General features: G+C 49.6%; 1 protein-coding gene across 1 annotated transcript in view; it reads left to right on the top strand.

Moving 5' to 3' along the window:
* The first annotated feature begins 17,318 nt into the window (after positions 1-17,318).
* CORO1C (coronin 1C) overlaps positions 17,319-21,580 on the top strand; it is a 61,289-nt gene continuing 57,027 nt past the window's right edge. The window contains exon 1 of the mRNA XM_080940509.1: positions 17,319-17,407. The gene's annotated coding sequence lies outside the window, so the exon portion shown is untranslated. The remainder of the gene's footprint in view (positions 17,408-21,580) is intronic.

Raw genomic sequence — 21,580 nt, 5'->3', positions numbered from 1 at the left:
GGTCTGTCAGGCTGTACTTCGGGGCTCTGAGGGTCTCGTGCCCGCTCTTACCCCCTCAAGAAGCCTGTGGAAGTGTGCGTTTGGCCAATTTTCTGTCAGACTGACACTATAGTCATATGAAAGGAGGGAACCTCAATTGAGAAAAAGTCTCCATAAGATCCAACTGTAGGGCATTTTCTTAGAGACGGGTGTGGGAGGGGTCAGCCATTGTGGGTGGGGCCATCCCTAGGCTGGTGGTCCTGAGCTCTAAGAGAAAGCAGGTTGAGGGGGTGGTGATTTAGCTCAGTGGTAGAGCGCTTGCTAGGCACTGGGTTCGGTCCTCAGCTCTGGAAAAAAAGACAAAATAACAAAAAAAAGCAAGCTGAGCAAGCCATGGGGAGCAAGCCAGCAAGCAGCACCCTCTGTGGTCTCTACCTCCAGGTTCCAGCTGTGCTTTAGTTCCAGCCCTGACTCCCTTCAGTGATGGACTATGATGTGGCAGTGTCAGCGGAATTAACCCTTTCCTCCCCAACTTGAATCGGTAGTGTTTATAACATTGATAGTAACCCTGACAAAGTGATCAGCCTGTTCTCACACCCACTTTCTATAGCTGCAGCTGTGATGGGGGCTTGGCTGGGATCTTTAGTCAAGGATGACATTTTTTTGTCACACTGGACAATGTGGGTGCCACCTCTTCAGAGGCTATAAATGACTTACACAGGTACCTCAGCTAGAGGCAGACAGAATCACGGAGCTGCCTCCTCCAGGAAGTCACGTCTGGAAGGACCTCCTCTAAACTCTGCTGAGATGACCTTTCACTGTGGGAATTCCCAGGACAGTGAACTGAAGGTAGCAACTGGGGCAGGCTTATCATGGTCTACCCTGTGCCAGATATAGTATGTGTTCAATAAACACTTGTTGAATTGAATTGAATACCAAATGAAAATCACTAATAAACGAACGCAGGAGCTTATCTCTCTTCCTTTCTTGGTTGTGAGATGTATCGGGGAGCAGGCAGGCTTGAGTTACGGTTTTGTTCTGCCACTTCCTGGCTGTCCATAACCTCTGAGTGTCTGTTTTCACTTCCACAAAAATAAGACATGCAGTCTGAGGGAGATTCGGATCTCTGGCTGGCGCACAGTAGGTCTCAGCAGCACTACAAGGAGATGATTCAGGCCCTTCTGTCCATCACCAGGGGTTTAAAGCTCTATGTCAGTACTGATGGTCACTGTGTGGCCTGAGACAAATGATTTCCAGACCTGAGACAAACAGTGTTTCTCGGAGACATTTGTGTAGTTAAAGCCCCTGTGAGCATGGCTTTGGTGACCCCGAATAAGCTACTAGAGAACAAGGGTGTGGTCGTCTCTTTCCACCCATTTAAGGCCACACTCAGTGTCACAGGCACACAGTAGGGACACAGACTTTTGGAAAGCACTGACTCTCCCAGTGTATGCCCTGAACATCATCCTCGCCCTGAGGTTTTCTCCGAGGGGCTTTCGGTATCTTTGCAGCCCAGGCGGACACAGCAATGCTCTGGTGGCCTCTTATGCCGACTGCGGTGGAGACCGGTCATTCTCCAGCTCCTCTGGCTGGAGGACAGCAGAGGTGTGGGGAGGACCTGGGAGAGAGTTGAGACACTCCAAAGGTGGCTCAAGGAGACCCGGTTACTTAGAGAGGAGAGTGGTATTGGACCTATCAGCATGATCCCTGTCCTGTGAGTGTGCCCAGGTCCCTCCATCGTTTGGAGTGATACTTCCTGGGTGGGGAGGTTGGCAACACTGGGGGCAGGATGGAGGTTGGAAAGTGAGCAGAGTGTAAAGTATGCAGTAGGTACTCCATTAGTGCACCAGTCTCTGCTGCCCCTGTGGTTATATTATGGCATCTCCCTAGCACAGATGGGAGACGGAGGCCCGGAGAGATCCCCATTTCTTGCTGGTTCCAGCCAAACCGTAACCACTCTCCCTGCAGCCAAGCTGTGCTCAGGGTGGACGGGGCAGGGGTCTCCCTGGTCTGAGGGCGGGCTGCACGTGGGTGGGGGAGCACGTTCCCCAGTGGCCAGGAGTGCCTTGCTGGTTCATACCTCCAGTCCTGAAAAAATAACGCCTCCAGAGCAGAAGCCCTGTGGTCACCCCCACTTTACACCTAAGGAAACGAAGGCTCCCACGGGGTGTGAAATCAGTCACCCTAGTGCAAGGGAGTGGGGCAGGCCAGCTCAGGGTCAGGCCAGGAAGGGATAGTGCACCCTGGGGTTGAAAGACCAGTTGTCCTCCAGGACCCCCAAACAGAAGGGACAAGGGAGCCCGTGTCAGCAGCATAGGGGCTGTGACGTTGTTGGCAGCTTACAAAGGAAAGCAGAAGAGTTTCCTTACCCTCAATCCCACCACCACACATGCCCAGGCCACGCCTACTGACCTACTGGCCTTGCCTATGGGACTCCAGGCAACCTCCCCATCCACCCATGATCTCAGCTCAGTGCCCTGCAGACCACGCCTTACTTTGGTCTGCAGAGGATGTGAGCTGGAGCTGCAGGTCTTCTGTGAGGTCCTCAGTCTCCCACACATCGGCATCATAGGGTTTCATCGGCATCATAGGAGGGTTTTACACACACACACACACACACACACACACATCACAGGAGGGTTGCACACCACCCCACACCCTATCCTCCACCCCTCAACTCCACTTCCCCACCCCCCATGGGCATCACAGGAGGGTTCCACCTGGGGAGACATTGGGTCCACACAGACTTTCTGTCACAATGTCTAATCCTCCTTTGGTCCCACTACTTAGCTCAGACTGACCTGAAACTCAAAGAGATCTTCCTTACTCTGCCTCCCAAGTGCTGGGATTAAGGTAAGGACACTATGCCCAAGTCTTCTTACATGCAGGATGCCAGAGGTACATTGTATTCACAGAAGACCCGAGTGGATGAGAGCTAGGAGCATGGAGTGTGCCCCTGACTGAGCTACTTCTGCGTCCCTGTCAGGCCTGTGGTCCAAGCTCCATGCTCTCTCTAGGGCTTTTTGCCATTTCCCTAGCCTTCCCTGCAATGGCGGAATCATAAGGGAAATGGGCACATGTCCCGCCCTTCCTGCTGGCCGCCATCCCTCTTCCCCGAAAAGCCCCTTCCTGTCAGCCTGGGGAATCTCTGGAGAACATCTTTGGTAGACAGGCAGCCAGCGAGGGCAGGCTGGCCCTGGTGCAGGCCCTCACTATGACACAAAGTTTCCGAACCATGTGTAAGAAGCCAGAAGGGAACCCAGAAATAGTGAGATAAAAAGCAGGGGCTGTGTGTGGGAAGAATGCTGTGGGTGGAGCGGGAAGCTAGTGCTCCTGTGTCCAGAGACTAAGCAATCCAGTGCGACAGTGCCCAGGACAGGTGATGGGAGGGGCCCGGCCATGATGAGTGTTGTAGGTCATTATCAGGAAACTGCAGTTGAGCATGGTGGCCCTGGAGCATGGAGGGGTTTGAAACTCCACGGGGCGGGGTCAGCATGTCCATCAGGGCCTTGGAGCATGGGGGCGGGGTCAGCATGTCCATCAGGGCCTTGGAGCATGGGGGCGGGGCTCGAAACTCCATGGGGCGGGGTCAGCATGTCCCCCAGACTCTTGCGTCTAAACTTCACAAAAAAGTAAACTAAAGTTCAGTTCCTCAGCCACCCGAGGCTCATTTCAAGTGTCCTTAGCCACATGTGTGTCCAGAGGACAGCACACACTTGGGACACCGGCCCCAACAGAGAATGGGCCGCAGGCGCACCGTGCTAGAGACAGCGCTCAAGGCTTGCGTGGAAAACGTTTTGGAGAGAAAGAAGGAAGCCAGTGGGGACCGGCCCCAGTGACTCAATGAGACTGTAGGTGGCCAGCCAGTGCCAGCGTGGGGCCTGGCAAGAAAGAACGTTGGATGGTTAGCTGGCCTGCGTGTGGGAGAGATGGCAGGATGGACACAGGAGGTGGTTGTGAGGACTCTCAAGGACCCGAGGAAGCAAAAGTGTGTCATAATATAGGTGGGAGGGAGGCTTGTCCCCTGAGGTACTCCGGTCTGTCTGTTCCCTGTTGTCATCGTAGAACACCTGGGACCAGATCGTTTATTAAGCAAAGCTGACTGAGCTCATGGTTGGGAGTCTAAGGTAAGTGTGGCCACCATTCGTCCTCCCTGCAAAGCCCAGATGCATATCTGCCAGAGACGTCATGTTGCACCAGAACCTGACAGAAAGTGGGACAGCAGGCGAGCATCTGTGGAACTGACAGACTCAAGAAAGGTGGCCTTGAGGACACTGCACTCATTCCCTGGGGACACTGCATTCATTCCCTGGGGACACTGCACTCATTCCCTGGGGGACACTGCATTCATTCCCTGGGGGACACTGCATTCATTCCCTGGGGGACATTGTTCACTCCCTCAACAAGCTGGTTGGTCACCTTGCAGCTTTATTATGACAAGGAACAGGTTTCAATACCATGTTAAGACGAGGCACCTCTGTTTTTAAATCCTGACAGGTAAAATCCCTGGGAGAGAGGAGGGTAGTGGGGGATGGGAGGAGGTGGGAATACTGAAGAATGAGGAGGGAGCAAATGAAGGGAAGAGGGAGAAGGGCAAGGCAAGAGGGAAGGAGGGGGAGAAGGGAGGGAAGTAGAAGGGGGGTAGGTTAAACTCACTGCCAGAGGTGTAAGCCTAGAGCTGTTGGCCTTTTGAGGTGAGCATGGTAGGCTTACTCACTCGGGCCAAGATAAAGAAGGAAAGGGGCAGGGACTGAGAGAAGGGGCCAGAGGATCAGACATGGAGTCAGGGTAGGGCGGTACATGTAGGTGTCGAGAGTCTAGGCAGTGACATGTCCAGTGCACATGAACATGCGGTAGGATCCTGACCTGGGACTCGATAGCCAATGACTCTGGAAAGAACATTCTGATGCAGAAGGAGAAAAGGCTCCGTCTTCTCCTCTGAGATGAAAAAAGATTTGTTGAGGTTAGTAGGCGGTGTTGGCATGTGTGTGCGCAGGCATGTGATCCTGTGTGCGTGCAACTGAGTACAACAGTATTTGTTATGTGTTTAAAATACATCCCCGTTCTCATAGCTGACCCTCTGCACATCAGCCGGATGGAGAGATGAAGACTTGGTGTTCAGAGGGTCTCGGTTTCTTCACCGATAGGCACACAGCACCTTCTCCCAGGGCAAAGGGCCAGCCGCCCTGGGCACTGAGTCCCTTGATGGGCTCGGCTCCAGATCACCTCCCCAGGCTTTTCCACCTTTCCGAATAAACAAGTCACGGCATGAGTTTTCAAAAGCGCCCCGTATTACCCAGTGGGCATAGCTTATTGAGAAGCAGCCAGGACGTATAGAACTGTGGGTATTTACACATTTCAACAGGTGCGCCCTCCTGCTCCTCCCCTTTAACACAGTAACATGATTGTGGCAGTCACTTTTTAAACGCTCCCAGTATGTCCCACACTTGCCTTAGAACTTAAGAGCTATCTCATTAAATGAGGGGTAGGCCCTGTTCTTCTCAAGGTCAGAGGACAGGAAATGGACCCGTAGAGCTGAGGTGGTTTTCCCAAGATGCATCACTACCAAAGACTATCCTTCTGTAAGCGCAGCTGGTCTTGCCCACATGGGAGCTGAGCTACAGTCATCTCGGAAAAGCACACCCTTTGTCTCAGTCACATCTAGCTCGCCGACCGACTGGGGGTGTGCTGCGGTACCGTCTGCCTCTCCACTGGATCAGCCTCTGCCCCAGTTGGTAACATGGGCTGAGTTGCGGCATTTTGCCTGGAAGAAACCTGAGTTTGCAGCCACAAAAAGCTTTTTCAGGCCTGGGAGCCTTAGGGAATATAGAACCAGATGGGGCCGTAGATTTCTCCCAGAAAGAGCTCATTTTCTTCTCGATCCCAGGATAATTAATGTGTTAAGGGTCAAGAACATGGCTGGTGTCTCTCACTGGCCTGGGGGTGAGGGTGGGGGTGGGGACCGGAGCAGAGGATAGCCATCTGCTAATAACCCAGGGACAAGGAGGACCTCTGGCCTTTCCCGGCCCTGGGTGCTCTGTTCTTCATGGGTGTGGGTGACAGAGAATTAGAGAGGTACATGAAAGATAGTCCTTGGAACCAGATGGCTGTCTAATGCTCGAGGGCAAACCCAGCAGGTGGCTGCTGAGCCTCTGATCAGAAAAGCCAGCCTGGTTCAGAATTGGGAAGCCAACTTTCTGGGGATTGAGGAGGAAGTATTGTGGGAAGACAGAGGCAAACCTAAGTTTTCCTTTGCCCCCCCCCGGGGGGGGGTTCCATGACCTTCAGTATTCTGCAACTTGTCCCCATCTGTGGAAATCGCCCTTGCTCAAAGCATAGAGATGGCATTCCTCTTCGTCCTCTGGACATCTGCATGCTGAATTCTCTTATTCCGTTATGAGGAGTGTCAGAGTCGATTTAGCCAGGGTCATAAGACAATTCACGATGGCCTTTGTTGTGCAGGCTAGCTTTATGTCAACTTGGTTCAAGTTAGAGTCACAGAAAGGGGGGGGAGTCTCTGGGGGAAACGCCTCCATAAGACCAGGCTGTGGGCAAGCCTGCAGGGCGTTTTCTTAATTAGTGACTGATGGGGAGGGCCCGCCCACTGTGGGTGGAGCCATCCCTGGGCTGGTGGTCCTGGGTTCTATAAGAAAGCAGGCTGAGCAAGCCATGGGGAGCAAGCCAGTAAGCAGCATCCCTCTAATGCCTCTGCATCAGCTCCTGCCTCCAGGTTCTTGCCCTGCTTCAGTTCCTGCCTTAACTTCTTTCAGTGATGGACTATGGTGTGAAGTATAAGCCGAATACCCACTTCCCTCCTCAACTTGCTTTGGCCGAGGTGTTTTATCACAGCAACAGTGACTCTCTCTAAGACCCCTCCTTAATTCCTTCTACTGTAACCAAAGCTGCCTCGAACACCCTTAGGCATACAACAATCCTAACACCTGCCTTCTTGTCTCTTTTCTTTCTTCCCTTTATAGTTTTCTATTTATCTCTTTTCCTTTTTTTCTTACAGGGTCTCAAGCAGCCCAGGCTATCCTTGAACTCCTTGAACTACCTAGAGGTTCTAATCCTCCTGCCTTCAGTTCCTGAGTTGCTAGGATGGCAGGTACTCCCCACCATACCTGGTTTATGTGGTTTAGGTGGGAATCAAACCCTGGGCTTCCTGTGTGTCCTCTTTTGTGGGCAATATTTTCAGAAATGGCGGGCCACTTTCAAGAGGTCCTCAACAAGCTGCGTCTGCTAACACGCTCTTTTGCGATGCCCTTAACATCGTGTCTCCCCAAAGTCCACAGGTTAAAGTCCCAACCGTAGTGCGGTGGATTAGAGGCGGGACTTCTGTAAAGTAATTTGGATAGAGTCATGATAAGACCCTGCGATGGGACATTTGTCTCTGTAAGAAAATGAAGAGACCAGAGCGTTCTGTGACAGCTTGCTCCGTGTGAGGATTCAGTGAGAAGGTGGATGTCTGTAAACCTGCGGTCCTGCTCTCCGCATCTGTAAACAGGGGGCGTGTCCTCAGCATCCGCAAGCCAGGGGGGCGTGCCCTCAGCAGAGGGTAGCTGATGGCAACCGGTCTCGGGCTTCAGGCCGCCCTCCTACGTGCACCCTTACAGCCTCTTCAGCCGACTAAGACACATGTGTTATCATCCACGTGGAGCCAAAGCTGCCCCTGGCTGTAAGGTAGAACCGGTGATGTTAGGTCGTAAAAGGTACCGCAGCCTCCAGAATGCTGGAATCTCAGGCATTCCGCACCTCGCCCATTGCCTCTCAATCAGCCTGGCTGAGAGCACCACCCAGGAGAGAGGCCAGGGACCTGCGAGCCTTCAGCGGTCCACAGCGCCAGCGCCCAGCCGCTTGCGACCTCAGGAGAGACCGCACCAGAGCCAAGCCCACGCAGTACGTCCTATTCCCAAGCTCGGAAACTGGATGTCAGCCTGCTATTTTCTGCCTAGCTGGTTCTGGTGGCGTCTTTTACAGCAACAGATAACGGATCAAAGACTGGAGCACCTTTAAGATTTATGACCCAGCCTTCCATAGTCTCCCCGCCTCGGTCACCAGATTGCTGCCTCCTGTTTTGTCACGGGACTGGCCCATGTGTGACATTGCATAACCTTCTGATAGGAGTTCCTGTGTCTTGGGGTGTGTTTGGATGCCACGTCCGCAGCCGCTCGCGCTTTCGCTCCCCTCGTGGAGGATGGGGTTTCGATTTGTGTCCACAGTAGGATGTTCACAGCCTGTTACTTGTGCCCAGTTAAACCATCTAATAGACCATGCTGGGCAGCAGGCAAGCCCAGCCTGGTTTCAGTTCATTCTTCTCGTCTCTGTGTTCTCTAGAGCAGAGTAAGCAAAAACATCTGGCTTCACTGGCGGCCACGCCGCTGGAATACGCGGTGCAGAAAGGAAACCGGCTTCCTTTCTGATGATGAAGGCCCGGGCCATTCGAAGACACATCAGGGCCTTGATTCTTTATTAGCACGTTCTACTCAGCATCCAAGACATCGTAGGGTTTGGGAAATTTAAAGGAGTGGGAGTCTCCTTGGTGTCTGACATGACCTTGTTGACATAAGCGGCAGTCGGCATAAAGAAGCCACAGACGCTGCAGCAGGAACCGGGTTCAAATTCCAGTCACACTTCCTACAAGCTGTGTGGCCCTAGGTGGGTTTTTGGACCTCTCTTTGCGTTACTTAGTTTCCTCTTCTAAAGGAGATACAAAGTGTAATTTTGCCAGTTTAAGCTTTTTTTTTTCTTTCTTTTTTTCTGTTTTGTTTTTGTTTCTTGAGACAGGAATTCTCTGTGTAGCCCTGCTGGCCCTGGAACTCTCTCTGTAGACCAGGTAGGTTGGCTTCGAACTCACAGATCTGTCTGCCTCTGCCAAGGCATATACCAGTATAGGCCTGCCTATTTGAGATATCTTAAGGATCCAATGGGAGATGAACATGAGCTAGTACCCAGCCTAAATAGTGTGTGTTAACCCTGCCCAGTGACAATCCAATTACTACTAGACAGTCCCATGGTACCTAGGTGAGGCTGTGTCACAAAACAAGACAAACTCAGTCTTTGATTCTAGCTGTGTGGTGTAAATCAAATGTCTTCAGCAGCACCCAGAGCCTCAGTTTATCAGTCTGTAGAATGGGCCCACAATAGGCATTTTGTTGTATCATTAGGCAGATTAATGAAGCAATGGATAGATGTAGAGAGGTACTTAGCACTGAAGAGGTCTACAACACACACAACGATTTCCTTTTGTAGAGGAGAGCATCTGGGGACCATCACACCCCAGTGTGATTTCTGACAATTCAGGCTGCCATCCTTGTAGGTTCATGGGACCTTTTGACTTCAGGGCAGAAACCCTGGATGACAAAAAGATCGTCCTGGAATTTCTACAAGGGATGAGGCTGTGAATGTCTGTTAGAGCAGCTTCCGGAATTTCACCCCAGCGCTGACTTGGTAAAATGAGGCTGGTGGTTGAAGAAGTCCCCTCCTGCAGGCTCAGGTTTCTTATGCACATGACAGTTCATGGACCAGCGCACACCCGGCACAAGCAGTATGCCAGGCTTTGTTTCAGATTCCCTGTAATGAAATTTATGTATGTATATATGTATGCATGTATGTATGCATGCATGCATGTATGTATGTATGCATGTATGTATGTATGTATGCATGCATGCATGTATGTATGTATGCATGCATGTATGTATGTATGCATGTATGTATGCATGTATATATGTATGTATGTATGCATGCATGTATATATGTATGCATGCATGCATGTATGTATGTATCATCTATGTTTCTGTCTGTCTATGTATATATGTATGTATCTATGTACTTCTGTGTCTATTTATGTATCTATGTATTTATCTATATATCTGTGTACTTATATATGTATGTGTGTGTGCACGTATCTATCTATGCCCTCTTCTGGTGTGTCTGAAGACAGCGACAATGTACTCACATATATACATATATATATATATATATATAAAATAAATCTTTAAAAAATATTAGCATTAATTCTCCCTACTCCGTGGCCCAGGTTCCCTATTTGAGTGGTGCAGGCCTGGCTGTGCTTTGGGTGTGCAGTGGGCACCTATGCACGAAGCACAGACTCCAGCTTCATTACCACTGTCATAAGATGCTTGTGGTAAGCGAGCTATTTGGGTGGCAAGATTCACATTCGAGTTTTGGAAAATCTGCGGTACTGCGCTATCTGGAAACTCCTCCATCTGGCGCTCTGCGGAGAACTATCAAAGGGAGATACTGGGCACATGGACCGTGAATTTATGGAATTCTTTTCCTGTCTGACTGATGGCCAACCACTGAAGACATTTGTGGGAAAATGAGTAAACACGGAACAGGAAGTAGGAACAGAAAGCTTACCCCATCATCATGGTTTGTCTTGTGGGTCTACTTGACTACACAGTCAATGTCCTGGTGGCTGATTAAATATGGCTCCTGGGTGTGTTTAGAGTCTGTGAGGGGGTTTCCAGAGGCAACAGGTTCAGACTGCCCTGCAACTTAGGATCTGCCTGCCTCCATCTGCCTCCTGGGTGATGAGTGCTTATGCCACGGACATTTAAATAGCCACACACATCTTACATTCCAGCACTCAGGAGGCAGAGGCGGTGGGTCTCTAAGTTCGAGGCCAGCCTGATTTACAGAGTGAGTTTCAGGACAGCCAGGGCTACACAAAGAGAAACCTTCCTGAAAAACAAGCAAACATACATACATACAAAGATACATAAAAATAAATATTTAAGTGGGGGACAGAGTAGATGATCTTCCCCATGGATACACACCATATTTCCCATAAAGAGCCTGAACACAAAGGCCGAAGAAGGTTGAATTTCTTCTCCATCTGCCTGTTTTCTGTTTGTTTGTGAGATAGCATCTCACATAGCCCAGGTTGACTTTATTATGTAGCCCAGAGGACACTTGGGGCTTTGCCTCCCATATACTGGAATTAAGGGCCTAGGCCACCACGACCAGCATCCCTCTGCTTGTTTGAGCTAGGACTTCAGTCTTCTGCACCCTCAAAGCTTCTGATTCGTAGACCTTATCACTTGAACTTTGTACGCTGCTGTGTTTATGCAGGAAGACAGGCACAGGATAGAACGAGGCCTGTCATTGGACGAGAGGAAAGGACGGGCGGGAATAAAGTTTTAGAATGAGGAAGGGGGAGAGTCAAGATGGAAGTAGACGTAGATGTTCCTCTCTGAGCATCTCTGCATAGACACAGGTTGTTATGAATATGTTATAAGGGATGGATGTGCACAGGATGATTTGACTTGTCTGGGTGGGCAAATTATATCATACCAATCGGATCAGAGTTTATTGTGTGGTGTTTTCCTTTACACAGTGACTCAACACCAAGGGCAGCCACCGCTGGGACCAGGGAATTCAAGTGGAGTTTCCCGCTAACAAAGAGGTAGCCGGGAGAGAAAGACTAACCAAAGGATGGCTGCCAATAAAATAAATATATTGTTAGTTCCTTGTGGGCTGTCGTCAGAGAGTACTGGGGAGCAGTGTGGAGCTGTGACATGCTCATGCCCTTTAAGATTTACTGCAACAGAACTTGACCCCACTCCACTGGCTGTCTGGTTCTCAGGAGTCTGAGCTGCATCTTCAGCATGCTCCGTCTCCAAGGAGACCAGCGCATCTGGAAGGCCTTTGTACATCATTAAATAACATGTATATTCCTTTAGAGAATTCCTTCCTGCTTAAGAAAGTTCCACAGCTTCTGGTAACCTGGATTATGTTTCCTCACAGAGAGTGGTCTGAGACCACACTCCGTGCTTCTATTGAGCCAAAGCCCTACCCAGAGGTGTGAACACTTGAAGGCCAAAGACACTGACTTCAGGAAGGATTGGGTAGAAGTTGGGTCCAGGAGTCATCTTTGCCTCTCTGTTGACGTCTCTAGTCAAGAGCCCCGGAATGTATTTTCCTAGCTTCTCTTGTTACACAGCAAGGGTGGTTCTACAGTGAATATGAGTTTGATACACGTTCTCACACATACATGGCTGATCCTCAACGGTTCATGGGTTCCATATCTATGAACTCACGTGCTAAGGTGTACATATGTATATGTACATATTTATGTGTGTATATACATATTTATGTATGTCATACACATAAATATATATACATATAAATGTGTATATATACACAAATATGTATATAGATATGTATATTGCAAATATGTAAATATGTATATATTTAACAAGTTTCAGGGTTTTGCTTATGTCTACATATGTGTATCATGTGTGCTTTATGCCTATGGAGGGCATCAGATCCCCTATAACTAGAGTAACAGGTGGTTTTGAGCCACCATGTGGGTTCTGGGAACCAACCCCTGGTCCTCTGCAAGAGCAGCTGATGCTCTTAAACACTGAGCCACTTCTTCAGCCTTCAAAATGTAAATTGTTTTAATATTTACACAGTGAAGGACATATATACCACAGAACACTACTCAACACTAAGAACGAATACACTCTTCATACGTGCAAAGACCGTGTGTGCCTCCCGAGCTTTGCCCTGGGTGTAAAGGACTGATACTTATGTGTTGTGGATTATATGATTTCATTTCTATGATTGTGTTACAAAGCCAAAATTTTAGAAATACCGACCCAGCGAGTGCTGGCCAGCAGTGATGGGGGTGGACTGCAACATGGAGGTGTAGTTCAATGTGACAAGAGACCCCCTGGGGATGGGAGTAGTTTCTATCTGGACTGTGTCAATGTGTGTGGACGCTGTTGTACCAATTTTGCCGGAAAACTGCTGAAGGCTCTGGGTGATTTGTACATATACATATATATGTATACACACACACATATATATGTATACACACACACACATATATGGAGCTAGAGAGATACCTCAGCTGTTAAAAGCACTGACTACTCTTCCAGAGGTCCTGACTTCAATTCTCAGTAACACATGGTGGTTCATAATCATCTATAATGGAATCAGAAGACTCTGGTGCATCTGAAGACAATGACAGTGTACTTATACACACACAAAAAAAATAAAAAATAAAAAATAAAATCTTTAAAAAAAAAAAGAAGCTGGTGCATGCCTTTAATCCCAGCACTTAGGAGACAAAGGCAGGTGAATCTCTGTGAGTTCAAGGCCAGCCAGGGCTTTGTAGAGAGACCCTTACTTAAAACAATAAAAAACAAATGGAGAATTTGAGGTTGGAGAGATGGCTGGGTAGTTAAAAGCACCGGCTGCTCTTCCAGAGGACCTGGGTTGATTTCCCAGCACCCACATGGTGGCTCACAACTATTTGTAAAGGGATCCAATGCCCTCTTCTGATGTGTCTGAAGACAATAACAATGTTCTCATAAGAATATGCAAAAATGACCCACCTATAATATTCAATAATAATAATAATTTAATAATAATAAAAATTAAAAACTTAATATTTAAGTAGAGAAGGACTAAAGAAGACTTCTAAGGTTGACTTCTGGCCTCCACACACAGATTCGAGCCAGGCCTGTTGGCACACACTTAATGCCAACAATGTGAACGGCAGAGGCTGGAGGGTCACTGAAAGTTTAAGGGTATGAAGGCAGGTAGACCCCGGAAGCTGGATGGCCAGCCGGTCGAGCTGCTGCAGGACAAAACTTTTTCTGAGGAGACGCAACGCACATGTCTATGTACCCTAGATAGGGAACCCATGAAAGACAAAAATACAGATACTACCATAGTCCAACTTGGTGATCAGTGAGTTTTATTGGGATTATACAGGAGTATGGGTGAGGGGTTACTTACAGGGGCAGATATGACTCAAAGACAGCTGCATCACCAAAGCCCACCCCAGCATGGGTGACAGCTCACAAAGCTGGGGAGCTGGAGCACACTTCAGGTATCGCAGCAGGTTAGAGAGTGTCCTTTCCAGGTGCCTGGGCTGGTCGAAACCTCCTCCAGGCAGCTGGGCTGGTCTCAGAGTCTTCTTTGCTGCTGAGCTTGGCTGAGAGAAACTCTCCACTTTTATTGCTGACTTTGGCAGGGAGGAGGAGAGTGAGTCTGGTCAGTTTCAGGGACTTCCTTGAAGTATTGTGAATTGTTTATCTTCCTGCTTAAAGAGTTTCCCTGAAGAATGAAATGTTTCAATCCTGGAGGAAACTGTTACACAACAATAGTGAATAATTGGTAAATTCTATTTTTTTTTTTTTTGGTAAGACTGTGTACTGGCTGGCTGTATGTCAACTTGACACAAGCTGGAGTTATCACAGAGAAAGGAGCCTTAGTTAGGGAAATGCCTCCATGAGATCCAGCTGTGAGGCATTTTTTCAACTAGAGATCAAGGTGGGAGGGCCCAGCCCATTGTGGGTGGAGCCATCCCTGGGCTGGTGGTCCTGGGTTCTATAAGAAAGCAGGCTGAGCAAGCCAGGGAAGCAAGCCAGTAAACAGCATCCCTCCATGGCCTCTGCATCAGCTCCTGCTTCCTGACCTGCTTGAGTTCCAGTCCTGACTTTCTCTGGTGATGAACAGCAATGTGGAAGTGTAAGCTGAATAAACCCTTTCCTCCCCAACTTGCTTCTTGGTCATGATGTTTTGTGCAGGAATAGAAACCCTGACTAAGACAGACTGTGTCTTAGAAATATAAGGTAGGGCATGATAAAGACTTCTAGTGTTGTCTTCTGCCTTCCCCATGTGCCATACACCTGGGCTCAACACGCATGTGTAAGGGTACTTGGAAGGGTTGAGCTCACTGGTAGAGGCCTTAGGTTAGAGACTCGGGGTCACAAAAAGTATATAGAGTAGAAAAAGAGGGGAGTTGGGACCATGGGTATCACTTGCCAGGTAAGAACACTTGCTGTGCAATCGTTATGACCCGAGTTCAGATACCCAGTACCTACGTTAAAGAGAGCTGTGGTTTTTTCCCATGCTCTGTTGGAGATGGGAGAGGATTTCTGGGGTTTCTTGAAGGGTACCAGCCCAGCTCCCCCATTCAGTGAGATACTCCGTCGAGAGAGAATAAGGTGGAAACTGACAGAGCAGGGAACCTGATGTCTTCATTTGACTTCAGCAGACACACACCCACTTCACACATAGTTGCATGTACACCACACACACACACATACACACACACACACACACACATATACACACACACACATACACACACACACACACATCAATAAGATGAAGGGAACTGATTTATCTAATATCTGTAACATGATGACTTAAGTTCAGTCTGAATCAAATGACTCAGTTGAAAATCCAAAGTTCATGGTTTTTCTTTTTCTTCCGCTGCCCCTGAGGCAGTCTGGGTAATTACTAACCAGATGAGGATTCCACCTGGTCCAGGCTGGGTAACTTTAGGCAAGTTCTCCGTCTTCATCTTTATAGCCGGATTTTGGGAAGTCTTTCTATGACCACGGGGTTGCTGAAAGAATTTCTGACAATTCTGCACTGCCAGGCACCCAGTGCCTGCTGTATTCAGCCGGATGGCGGATGGCTTCTGTTTCCAAAGGCGTGGCCCGTATTCTCGGTATCGCTCAGGCTTCCCTCAAGCTGTCTGCACTCCTCTTTCTCCCCAGCTCACTCAGCCCCCACAGTCTATGCCCTTGCTTAATTAAGTTTAAGAATCATAACAAAAGCATCTGGTTTTCCACATCACCATATGCCGGTGACTGCAACCGGAGCGTTGCCACCTCTATCTCATTTCAGCGGAGTGGCAAATCTTGGCAGTATAAGGTACTGAGTCCCTCTGGTTAGCATAGGCTGCTTAGAGGCAAAGCAAAACCTACTCTCCATACGGTTGAGTCACAGCAGTGACAGCAATAGGTGCTGTGTGTGTGTGTGTGTGTGTGTGTGTGTGTAAGAGAGAGAGAGAGAGAGAGAGAGAGAGAGACTGAGCCCTGCTAGGGAGGGGCTGCTGTCATAATCACAGATAATGAAATCAAGCTCCGGCTGGTCCTCTCACAACCCACTGTAACTCCAGGTCCAGGCTGGCTCAGTCTCTCCTGACATTACGAGAGCACTGCATGCAAGTGGTGTAATTACATACACAGATGCATGCATGTAAAACAAACAAGCCAGTCTTTTAAAAATGGAACATTGCACAGAATAAAAACTTGCTGAGAAAGCTGTTTGATTCTGGTAGATTTTGATTTACACAACACTTAATTCACACACACACATACACACACACATTGCTTGATTTTTATTTTATTCTTTTTGAGACGGAGCTTCTTTACATCCCCCTGGCTGTCACAGAACTCAGTATGTAGACCAGGCTGGTCTGGAACTGCAGAGATCCACCTGTCTCAGATTCAGTGCTGGGACTAAAGGCGTCCGTTTTGAGAAGGCAGTTTAACCCAATTCCTGACACAGGAGTTCAGGGAGCTCTACCACTGAACGCTGACCACAGATTCCTAGACATTTCTGAGGCTAAAACAGTGAAAATTCGTTCCCCTGTGAATTGTAAAGATGCCTTGCTTTGGTAAATAAATGACCCATTTCCTCAGTTTCCTTAGATCTTGGTATTTCAAAGCTCGATATTTCTGAAGGGGCTTTGGCTAGTAATAGGATAATCTTACACTCAGGAGTAGGATACTGACAGCCACAGAGGTGAGCAAACTGGCCCCCGGGTCACTTCATTTGAGAATAATAGGGGCTGGGACTCAAATGGAGGGACTTTAGCTAGGGAGGCTTCATAGCCTCAGCTGAGGAAAGGAGTCTTTGGATCTCTCGGATAGGTGCGGTCCAGTCCAAGGGTTGCCACCCTGCTCTGGATAGTAGTGGGAGAGCGTGGGTGAGAGGCGTGAGCCAGCCCTGGCGGAGGCGGGGCTTCTAAGATATTGGGGGCGGGGCTTACGGTTTAAGAACGCTCAGGGCTGTGGGCGGGGCTTGGGATATGGCAAATAGGATGATAATAGGTTCCCCGGGGCTTCAGGAAATCCAAGCGGGGATTTGCTGCGGCGAACTGGGGTTTGGGGGGAACCGGGCCCGGCTCACGGACTCAGTGGGCAGTTTGCAGCGCTCAAACGACCAAACTCATAGGAAGGCTCCTCAGGGCCATTGGTGGAGCTTAAGAACGCACGCTTCGGTTCTAAAGAACTGGGTGGGGCTCGAAGGAACCCGTGGGCGTGGCCACCGGGCCATTCAAGTGCCCCGGAAAGCGGGCGTGTGCTCGGAGCCTCCTTGCGCCTCCCCGCGCCACCAGAAGGGGCGCTCTAAGGAGCGCCCGGCATCTAACCCGGACCTTCCGGAAGTGGGCGTGACGAAGCGCGGTTCGCCGGCCCTGATTGGGCGTGGCGCAGCACGGGGGCGGGGCCTGCGCGACAAGGCCTGGGCAGCGGCGGCCGCGCCCCTCCCCCGCGCGGCGCTCAGTGCCAGGCGGGAGGCGGCAGCGGTTGGAGGCTTCGCGGGGCTTTGCAGCTGGGACTTCGGCGGCGCCTCAGGCACCCGGGCTCTGGTAAGCGGCGCGCGCTCGGGCGGGACAGCTAGGGAGCGAGCCGGGGCGGGTGGGCCGCCGGGCCCCCGCGTGTGGAGCTCCGGGCTGACAGGAGCCGGCGGCCGCGCCGAATGTGCGGGGCGCACGCGCGAGCCCGGGCGCTGCGGCCGGGGAATGGCCGTCTGCGGGCAGTCGTGGGCCCGGCAGCCGTGAGGCGGTGTCTGCGGGCTGCGGGGAGGCCGCGGCCGAGAGCTCACGTGGGGCTGGGTGCGCGGGGCCGGGTGTGCGGGGCGCGTCCGGGCGGGGCTCTGCCTGGCTCCCGGTGCATGGCCTCCTGGACCCTGAAGACCTGGGGCAGGGGCGGGCTGCAGCGGGGTGGCCTGGAGGAGGAACCCTGCAGGGAGTCCGGGTGCGGAACCTAGTGACCCGGGGGGCAGGTGGGGCTCAGCCGCGCCGGGATGGCTAGGATGACATCAGAGCCGGAGGGTGGGGACGCCCAGCCCAGCTCCGCCGTCGGTCCCCCGGCGGGCGTACGCACTGCAGCCCTATCTCCAGTGATGTGAATGCGCTGGGGGAAGTGGCCGGCTGCAGGGCTTGCCGAGAAGAAAGGGGCTTCCTCCCGGAGGGAGGTGCCGGCCCCGACGTCCTTTTTTGGGAGTGTTCAAAGGGTTTTTGCAGGCTGGAAAAGGAAATGCAGGCTTTCGCTCCATCGTGGTTTAGAATCACATCCTATATTTGGCCTTCATGTAGGCTGCCCTTGTTTTGTGGTGTCAGAACGGCTTGCTCTACACATTTCGGTCGTGGGATTCAGAGGGAGAAGCAAATTGCAACTTGTTCGTCTCTCCCGGGATTGCTTCCTGTAAGCATTTAAAAAGAACTGACCGCAGTGCGTGCTTATACACAGTGGCACATATGTTTAGTTTTGGAAATGATTAGCACAAAATATTGTACCCCCATCCCGTGGCGTTCCTTACCGGGATTGTATTCTAAAACAGTACTTGCGAGGCTCTTAGTCACCCTATATAATAATGTGTCTCTTTGTCCTTGTCTGGCAGAACCCTGACACTAGGGCCTGCTAACAGAAGCAAGAACATGATTAAGTACAAGCAGTTGCTTCCTGCTGCCGGCTCAGTTGTGAAGGCAAATTGTAGTTCATATTCCTGTCTGCAGCCTCAGAGCAGCTGAACACAGCACTTGGTTCTGCATATGTTAGAGAACACTGACCTGGGGAGACTTGGCAGCGTGTTTCGCTCAGTAATGTTTGGATAGACAGCCTGACATTAAACATCGAACCTAGGAGGTTACATATTGTACTGGCTAGTTTTTCTGTCCACTTGACACAAGCTAGAGTCATCAGAGAGGAGGAAGCCTCAGTTGAGAAAATGTCTCCATAAGATGGGGTTGTAGGAAAACCCGTGGGGCATTTTCTTAATTAGTGATTCATGGGGGAGGGCCCTGCCCATTGTGGGTGAGGCCACCCCTGGGCTGGCAGTCCAGGGTTCTATAAAACAGGCTGAGCCAGCCATGGGGAGCAGGCCAATAAGCAGCACCCCTACGTGGCCTCTGCATCAGCTCCTGCCTCCAGGTCCCTGCCCTGTGTGAGCTCCTGTCCTGATGTCCTTTGATGATAAACAGTGATGTGGAAGCATATGTTGAATAAACCCTCTCCTCCCCCACGCTGCTTTCTTTGGTCACGGTGTCTCATCACAGCACTAGAGACTAGAACTGAGACACATATATACATAGAAAAGAAAAACGTGTTAAAACAGAATTGCCTTGTATCATGGCTCTAGAAGTGCCTTTTGGTAGGTGACAGTCACACAAACAGACTTGATGTAAAAGGTCAGAGACACACTTCCTTAAGAAACGGGGCATGCTTTCTGTGTGTGTGTGTGTGTGTGTGTGTGTGTGTGTGTGTGTGTGGTGGTTATGTGCATATAAGCGCACCCTTGCCGGCCAGAGACATGGGATTCCCTGGAGCTGGAGCAGCAGCGGTTGCGAGCCATCTGCACGGTTGGGGAACTGAACCTGGGTTTTCTGGAAGGGCAGCAGGCGCTTTTAACTTTATCTTAATGTCATCTTTCCAGTCTCTTAAGTGTCATGAATTTATTTAGCGTAAATATCCTGGAGAAACGTAGGTGCAGAGGCATTGAAGGTTTCGAGGTTATCTGCTTGACTAGATCATGCTAATCAGCATTTGTGTCTGTGTACAGAGAGGATTGGATTCGGGACTGTTAAATACCGTTTTTAAGCATTATTTCTGGGATCCACTCCAGTTGTGTGGGGAGTCGCTCCAGTGCTGGTGTGATAGTGTTTGGAATGTTCCTGGTTTCTTACTTAAATGAGTGAGGACTTGGAAGACTCGGTTCTTGATGAGAGCACAGTATCCGCTTAGTATTTTGATATGTCACAAACGGATGCTTTAGAGACACAGTAATTGAGGTGCCATCTCATGGCTTCCCTGTGTCAGCGAGCTCTGGGTGATCAAAACTTTTCTGCTACTCGCCAGCATCTTTTAAACTAGAGGTGGCCTTCTGTATGAAAACATGGAATTCATGAATATTTCAGCACGGCCTGGGACCTAGATGTTGAGTAATGGAATCTCTTGGGTTTTCGTTGCCCTAGTTGAGGTTCTGAAGTTCATAAACAAGATCTGCTACTATGTTAGCGCCTGCTCAGTCCTCTGACCGTGCACAGTGGGCTCTTTTTTGTTTTATGGCGGCTTTATTCAGCTATGACTCATATATCACACACTGTAACTCACCTGCGGGGCACAGTTCACGGGTGTGTATTGTCACAGAGCAGTGCAGGGTTTTAACCACTGAAGCTCAGCCAGAGCATTGCCCAGCCAGGTGAGAAGCTCCCTGTGCACCAGTTTCCCACCTTAGTCTTCCTTCTCAGTGCTCGTCCGACCGCCTCTGGGTCAGCCGTCCTAGGATAGACCGTGTGCACAACACTCCTCACTTTGTCACCATACCTTAAGATTTATGTATTCTGTCGTGCATGTGGAATAATCTACTTATGCTTGAGTAATATTTCATTGTATGGACATACCATGTTTATTCATTCAGACTTGGTGGGTGTTTGGGTGTTCGCCTTTTGGGCTAGTCACTACAAGTAAGTCGGCTGTGAGCATTCATTTGTAAGTATGTATGTGAAGATGTGAAGAGAGTGGAATTGCTGGTTATCTGAGAAGCCTGTATTTAACTCTTTGGAGGAACTGCCGCGGTGATTTCCAAAGCAGCTGCAGCGTGGGGCGTTTTTAACCCACAGTGAGTGAACGCTGTATTCTCTGCCTTTGGTTCTAGCCAGCCAGTGGGGAGGCGTACCTTGTGTGTCTGACTTTCGTTGTGAACCGGTGATGGAAAGTGTTGTTTCATGAGATCGGTGGGCACTTGCTTGCCCTCTGTGGAGACCCCTCTATTTAGAAGCTTCACCTGTTTTTAAAATAAAGATTGTTTTACTTTTTAAGAGTTATTTTTTTAAAAGATTTATTTATTTTATTCATATGAGTACACTGCAGCTGTCTTCAGACACACCAGAAGAGGGCATCGGATCCTGTTACAGATGGTTGTGAGCCACCATGTGGTTGCTGGGAATTGAACTCAGGACCTCTGGAAGAGCAGTCAGTGCTCTTAACCACTGAGCCATCTCTCCGGCCCTTAAGAGTTATTTTTATAAACACCTTTTCAGTTATACAATTTGCCGGTTTCTGTTAGTTTTTCCTGATAGTGCCCATTGAAGTACGAAACTAAATTTTTATAAGTAGTCAGTTCTTGCAAACTAGAAATTATTTTCTTAGACTTTAAATCACATTTTCATCTGTCTGTCTGGTTTGTTGTTTTCTTTTTCGTGTTTCTTTTTTCTTTTGTTTTACATCAGAGTCTCACTCTAGCCCAGGCTGGCCTCAGTGTAACACCAGTTGTCCTGCCTCAGTCTAACACCAAGTGCTCTGGCAGTTTAGTTATGTAAGTTAAAAGCCAAACGTAAGAGGGGTGGAGAGAGAACTGAATTAAATCACTGAGAGGGCTGTTGAACAGAGAGGTTGCTTTTTTAAGTCTTGTAGCCGCTCACCCTTTAAAATAAGTTCAGGTTTATTTTTTGTTTCATTTAGCATATGAATGATGAGTATGTGTGAGAATGATCTTGTGTCCCTGTGAATGGTGCATGTGAATGGTGTGTGTGTACACTTAT

The sequence above is a fragment of the Micromys minutus genome (genome assembly GCF_963924665.1).
Source record: "Micromys minutus genome assembly, chromosome: 29".
NCBI lineage: Eukaryota > Metazoa > Chordata > Mammalia > Rodentia > Muridae > Micromys > Micromys minutus.
Note: the sequence above shows the minus strand (reverse complement) of the source record. Positions and strands in the feature narration are given on the sequence as shown.